The following is a 7,681-nucleotide window of genomic DNA, read 5'->3' as shown; positions in this document are numbered from 1 at the left end:
CTCGCCGTCCCGCTACGGTGGCCGCGCCCCGCGCCACCGCGTCACCTTGCCGCTGACGCCCGGCGCCCGGCGTGCCTCGCCGCCGCGCCTGAGGTCTGTGGTCGGGCGCCCACACGCCCCTCGCCCGTTACGCCCAATCCGCTTAGGCCCCAGGGGCCACTGGACAACGGGCCCCGCCCTCAGAACGTAAAAAAAAGAAGAAGAAACAAAAAATATAAAAAAATATAATTAATAAAAAATATAATTAATTAATTAATTAATTACAGGAAATTAACTTAATTAATTTTGATTAATTAAACTAAACAAATAATTAAACTAATTAAACATTAGTTATCTAATTAACCTGGGTAGTTAATTAGCTAATTAATTAGTATGACAGTGGGGCCCACCCCCTAATTAATACTAATTAGGTTAATTAAATTGGTTAATTAAGATGTGGCACTGACCAGTGGGACCCACTGGTCAGGTTGACCAGTCAACCCCCGTTGACTACTGATGTCAGCATGACATCATGCTGATGTCATAAATCCTTTTCAAATTAATTTAAATAATTAATTAAATTCCAGGAATTAATAAAATCTTTAGAAAATCATATCTTTTAATTCGTAACTCGGATTAAATTATTTTCAACATGAAAGTTGCTTAGAACGACGAGACGAATCCGGATACGCAGCCCGTTCGTCCGTCACGCATCCCTAGCATAGCGAACACGCAACTTTCCCCCTCCGGCCCATCTGTCCGAAAACGCGAAACACCGGGAATACTTTCTCGGATGTTTTCCCCCTTCACCGGTACCACCTCGTACCGTGTTAGGGCACACCTAGCATCATGCTTTGCCATGTCATGCTTCGTCATGCATTTGTTTGCATTATATTTATTGTTTCTTCCCCCTCTTCTCTCTCTAGACCCCGAGACCAACGTCGCTGCTACCCAGTACGACTACGTAGTTGACGACCCCTCTCTCTTGCCAGAGCAACCAGGCAAGCCCCCCCCCCCTGATCACCAGATATCGCCTACTCTCCTCTATACTGCTTACATTAGAGTAGTGTAGCATGTTACTGCTTTCCGTTAATCCTATCCTGATGCATAGCCTGTCATTGTTGTTACTACTGTTGATACCTTACCTGCAAGCCTACATGCTTAGTATAGGTTGCTAGTAATCCATCAGTCGCGATACATTCTTGTTCATCTGCCATGCTATACTATCGGGTCGTGATCACTCGGGAGGTGATCATGGGTATATACTATATACTTTATACATGATACATGCGATGACTAAAGTCGGGTTGGCTCGAGGAGTACCCGCGGTTGATTCACGAATTGGGGGCTGGAAGGACATACTTTCCAGACGGCCCTCTGTGTGGATCTTTGTGGCGAAGCGACAGGGCAAGTTGAGACCACCTAGGAGAGAGGTGGGCCGGGCCCTGGTCAGCGTTCGCGGTTATTTCAAAATAACACGTTTAACGAGATCTTGGTATTTGATCTGAGTCTGGCTACTGGCCTATACGCACTAACCATCTACGCGGGGACAGTTATGGGCACTCAACGTCGTGGTATCAGCCGAAGCCTTCGCGACGTCAGGAACGGAGCGGCGCGCGCCGGATTGGACTGGAACGCCTGCTAGGCTAGGTCTGCTTCCGGCCGCCCACGCAACGTGCAGGTGTGCTAAGGGCGATGGGCCCAGACCCCTGGGCACTTAGGTTTAGACCGGCGTGCTGACCTCTCTGTTGGTCTAGGTGGGGCTGCGACATGTTGATCTTCCGAGGCCAGGCATGACCCAGGAAAGTGTGTCCGGCCAAATGGGATCGAGCGTGTTGGGTTATGTGGTGCACCCCTGCAGGGAAGTTAATCTATTCGAATAGCCGTGATCTTCGGTAACAGGACGACTTGGAGTTGTGCCTTGACCTTATGACAACTAGAACCGGATACTTAATAAAACACACCCTTCCAAGTGCCAGATACAACCCGGTGGTCGCTCTCTAACAGGGCGACAAGGAGAGGATCGCCGGGTAGGATTATGCTATGCGATGTTACTTGGAGGACTTCAGTCTACTCTCTTCTACATGCTGCAAGACGGAGGCTGCCAGAAGCGTAGTCTTCGACAGGATTAGCTATCCCCCTCTTATTCTAGCATTCTGCAGTTCAGTCCACCGATATGGCCCTTTACACATTTACCCATGCATATGTAGTGTAGCTCCTTGCTTGCGAGTACTTTGGATGAGTACTCACGGTTGCTTTCTCCCTCTTTCCCCCCTTTCCCTTCTACCTGGTTGTCGCAACCAGATGTTGGAGCCCAGGAGCCAGACGCCACCGTCGATGACGACTACTACTACTCGTGAGGAGCCTACTACTACGTGCAGCCCGCTGACGGCGACCAGGAGTAGTTTAGGAGGATCCCAGGCAGGAGGCCTGCGCCTCTTTCGATCTGTATCCCAGTTTGTGCTAGCCTTCTTAAGGCAAACTTGTTTAACTAATGTCTCTACTCAGATATTGTTGCTTCTGCTGACTCGTCTATGATCGAGCTCTAGTATTCGAGCCTTCGAGGCCCCTGGCTTATAATATGATGCTTGTATGACTTGTTTTATTTGTAGAGTTGTGTTGTGATATCTTCCCGTGAGTCCCTGATCTCGATCGTACACGTTTGCGTGTATGATTAGTGTACGGTCAAATCGGGGGCGTCACAGGTGGCCACCATGATAGAAGTTGATGAGGTCCATAATTTCATAGGAGTCTGTGTCGAGTGGAGGGGACAAAGTGGGCGAGGGTTTTCCTTTTGCTTTTGCATGTGTGGGTGAACACACACGGTTCGCAGAGACGACGGAGATGAATCATGTGCGATAGTAAATCACCGAGACTGAAGAGGAATCCAAATTTCCTTTGCCCTTTGTCCATGAGTTTTTTTCTATGATGATCGTAAACCCTGCAAATCAGTGTGTTCAAATTTTGCACTTTTTGGGTTCATTTACCATATTTAGGGGATTATGTGCATTTTCTAGGCATTAATGCACATAATTCAAATTCAAACAATCGGTGCATGAAAAGGTGCACGAGGATGGTCTGGAAAAACCATGCTCGTGCTATTTAGTAAATTCTCATGCCTTTTACAAGGAATGGGTAGAGATTTCACGGAAATGTGTGGCAATAGTCAACCACAAACTTATCGTTTATTGGTTTTTCAACTGTAGAAAAATGTAATACATGCTTGAAAAACATGACTGCTGGCATGGTGCCATGGTATGGCCTCACTGTGCCCTGGTAAAAATTTAAGAAGGTTTGGCTTATGTCGTCATGCACGCCCTTCATAAATCGAACCATCACCGAGGAAGTTACATGCTTTTGAGAGGGAAATCACCAAAATTGAAGGGGAATCCAAAATTTCTTCGTTATTTGCCCTTGAGTTTTTTTCTATGATGAACATACACCCTGCAAATCACCATGTTCAAATTTGGCACTTTTCCGGGCCCATTTACCATATTTAGGGGATTATGTGCATTTTCTAGGCATTTAGTGCATATAAATCCAATCCAGTTAGAGCTGCACGGGTGTGATGTGAGGGACGTGGATTGCCATTCTATCGTGGCGCATCCTATGGTGCACACGCGCGATCCGCGTGGCTGGGGTTCCGGCCAATCATAACACAACACACAATAGGCTCAGTGCACACTGTTTTCGGAGGCAACGGAGATGAACCGTGTGTGATAATGAATGAGCAAGATTGTAAGGGAAGCCAAATTTCCGTCGTCGTTTGCCGTTGAGCTCTTAAAACCATCGCACTGTACGGCTCTTCGGCCACTCCGTCCCAGAGCTCTCTCCATGTTCCTCGCCGCTGCGACCGCACACATGGTAAGGAAACGATGGCATCCCGCCATGCCAAGTTCATCGCCGCCGCCAGCCGCACAAGTACGTGGGCGGACTTTGATGCTGCCATGGCCGAATGGGCGATGGATCTAGAGGCGGCCAAAGCCGCGCAGAAGGAGCGGAAAAGGCAGAAAGGAGCCAAGAAAAGAGAGTCCCACTGCCGCAAGAAAGAAGAGGCCGCACGTCGTGCTGAGGACAGCTCGGCAGAGATCGAAACACGGTGGGCTGCCGCCTACAAGACCGGGAAGGAGAACGATAGTGTTTGGCCAGTACGCTCCGATGCGAGCATGTGAGAAGTAGTTAGTGTGTGTGTTACGCGTAAGTTTGTATAATTAATTAGGAGCATCTACCATTAGCTTCTCTCTTGTTGCATATGATCAAATCTGGCTATGCGGGCGAGGCAGGTTGACACTTGATTGCATTTCATAAACCGATGATTGCTCATCGGGTGTCACCTTGCCTCGTTCATGTACATTGAATAATCCTGATACAATGAAAGAAAATTTTGAAATTAGGTGCGGTTGGAGATGCTGATAGATATAAGAATTATTAGAAGATCACAAAACACACGGTTTCTACGGCGTGCCCGTGTGCATTTTTTGCGTTAATGATCCATAAGTCCGTTACCTATGCGATGTTTCCTAATAAAGCAAGCGTACCATTGACCGAAAAAATCAACTACACGTGTAACTCTTTTTGGAGGCGGGATCTACCAATTTTATCTTTTCTTGCACACGAGTATTTTACGTGCTTCATCTGTGTTGTGTGTTTCCTCCGCCCAAGTTTCAAGTTTCGCAGCGAAATTTTCATTAGGCGCGCGATTTCAGAATTAATTCCTCCCACACATCCCCACCCATCAAATTTCCTCAGTATCCCCCTCCCCCTACCGGCAGCTCAAACTGCCGCCGCCGCAACCACAACTTCAACCACATCTATGTTATGCCCGAGCATCATCGATCCAGTCAGGTAACACACCGATCTCCATCACGGCCTTGACCTAATTGCTTAAATGGCGCCTGCGAAACATCATCATGCCTCCAAATCCCCACCGCCCCTACCTCTAGAGCATCACCGCGCAAGCCCAACCACATATCATGTCGAGGTCGAGGAGCTGATGGCGGTCGATGGCGCGATGACCGTTGTGCGTGTTAACCCGGAGGAACACCTCACCTCCGCCGCCGCTGACTTGGTGCAGGCTCTGGCCCGGATGAAGTGCCCCAGCGAGTACCCCCAGGACTTACCAGGTATGATCTGACCAGCTCAATCTTACCAATACCACTTGCAATGGCTATGTTTTGTATGATTGATGTCTCAAGCATGTTCATGCCTTATTTATTTCAGTACTGCACACTGTGGATGTTCAAGTATTAACTATCTAGATCAATTTCACCAATACTAACAACAAACTTACAATACATGACTCGGGATATCACTAGACATGCTGCCCATTTGCTATTTTGGCTGGATGCTAACCCTGTTGTACTTAATATGCATGTCCATGTACTTACGTAGGGTCATAACGGGTGATGTTGTTGTTTGCCGTCAAGGTTAGCTGCATCCCATGTCTTACAGTATTTCACATCATTTGTGCAATTGCAGTTTAACTTCTAACATTTACTGGTTGCCTATAGGTACACATGTCAGCAACACTGGTCCATGCTTCGACTCGGAGGAACAGCTCGCCGCCATCGCCGTTGACTTTGGGCGGGCTCTAGCCAAGATTAAGTGCCCCAGCAACTACCTCTTAGGACTTACCAAGTATGAACTCACCAGTTCAATATTACCAATACCGATTGCAATTAATGGCTATGTTTTGTATGGTTGATGTATTAAGCATGTTATAGTAAACATGCCTAACACGTTTTAGCTATTTTCCCTACCTTTTTATAGAAAAATGGGCCATTCTCTGCTCTGGCAGCACCTGCCTTGCGATGTTTAACTCTGCCACTTGCATTTTTATCAGTACCAGTTTCAATGGCTATTAAGCCTGTTGCAATTAACAGTTGTATCCATTTTTTAACAGTTGTATTTCAATGGCTACAATCTTACAAAATATGACTTAGGATGTTGTTAAGCCTGCTGCAATTAATACTTGTATCAATTTTTCTGTCCCTTTGCTATCGTGCTACTCTCCACAATGAAGATATACTAGAGATGCTGCACATTTGCTATTTTTAGTGGATGTTAACCCTGTTGTACTTAACATCGTGCTACTCTCTCAGAAAATTTGTGTTGGAAGTGTAGGCATGTTCTGATGGCTCTCTCCATAAATGAAGAGTGGGTGGAGGGGTATAAATAGCCTCCACACAAAATCTAACCGTTACACGCAAATCACCAAACTCGGTGGGACCGAATCATGAAACTCGGTCCAAACTCGGTCCAAATGTTAGAATCCAAATTTTCTTCGTTCTTTGCCCTCGAATTTTTTTCTATGATGAACATACACCCTGCAAATCACCTTGTTCAAATTTGGCATTTTTCCGGGCTCATTTACCACATTTAGGGGATTATGTGCATTTTCTAGGCATTCAGCGCATATAAATCCAATCCAGCTATAAGTGCACGGGTGTGATGTGAAGGACGTGGATTGTCGTTTGATCGCGGCGCATCCTATGGTGCACATGCGCGATCTGCGTGGCTAGGGTTCCGACCAATCATAACGCAAAACACAATGGGCTTAGCGCGCACTCTTTCCGGAAGCGACGGAGATGAACCGTGTGCGATAATGAACAAGAAAAATTGTAAGGGAAGCCAAATTTTTGTTGTCGTTTGTCATTGAGCTCTTGAATACCACCGCACTATACGGCTGCTCGACCCCTCCATCCTAGAGCTCTCTTTAGGCGTCATCCATGGCACCGCGGCGCACAGTAACTGGTAAGGAAGCGATGGCATCCTGCCATGCCGTGTTCCTCACCGCCCGCGACCGCGCACATGGTAAGGAAGCGATGGCATCTCGCCGTGCCGAGTTCATCCCCGCCGGCGGCCAGATAGTTACATGGGCGGACTTTGAGGCTGCCATGGCCGAATGGGTGGTGGATCTAGAGGCGGCCAAAGCCGCACAGAAGGAGCAGAAAAGGCAGAAAGCAATCAAAAGAGAGTCCTGCTACTGCAAGAAAAAGAGGCTGCATGCCGTGGTGAGGAGAGCTTGGCAGAGATCGAAGCACGGTGGGCTGCCGCCTACAAAGCCGGGAAGGAGAACGTCGGCGTCTGGCTAGCAGGCCCTGATGGTAGCATGTGAGAAGTAGTTTAAGTTTGTAGTATTAGAGCAAATTACCAGTAGTACTTTAAGTTTGTAGTATTACTGTACAATGTCGGTAAGAGCATCCTTTGAGGGCTTTGAGCGTTGATTAGCATGTGTGCACGTGTGCGTTTTTTGCGTTAATCATTAGAAGATCACAAAACACACAATTTCTATGCCGTACCCGTCTGCGTTTTTTGCGTTAATGACCCATAAGTCAGTTACCTATGCGATGTTTCCTAATAAACCAGGTGTACCATTGACCGAAAAAAATCAAGTACACATGTACATTTTTTTGGAGACGGGATCCGCCAACTTTCTTTTTTCTCGCACACAAGTATTTTACGCGCTTCATCTGTGTTGTGTGTTTCCCCCGCCCAAGTTTCAAGTTTCGCACCGACATTTTCATTAAGCGTGCAATTTCAGAATTTATTCCACCAACCACATCCCCTTGCCCTCAGTATCCCCCCCTCGCTCGCGCCTCCCCCTACCGGCATCTCAAACTGTCGCCGCCGCAACCACATCTACGTTCTGCTCGGATCCAGTCAGGTAACCCACCAATCTCTATCACATCCCTGAACTGAT

Source organism: Triticum aestivum, chromosome 2A (genome assembly GCF_018294505.1).
Source record: "Triticum aestivum cultivar Chinese Spring chromosome 2A, IWGSC CS RefSeq v2.1, whole genome shotgun sequence".
In the NCBI taxonomy this organism is placed as follows: domain Eukaryota; kingdom Viridiplantae; phylum Streptophyta; class Magnoliopsida; order Poales; family Poaceae; genus Triticum; species Triticum aestivum.
This window is presented reverse-complemented; position numbering follows the sequence as displayed.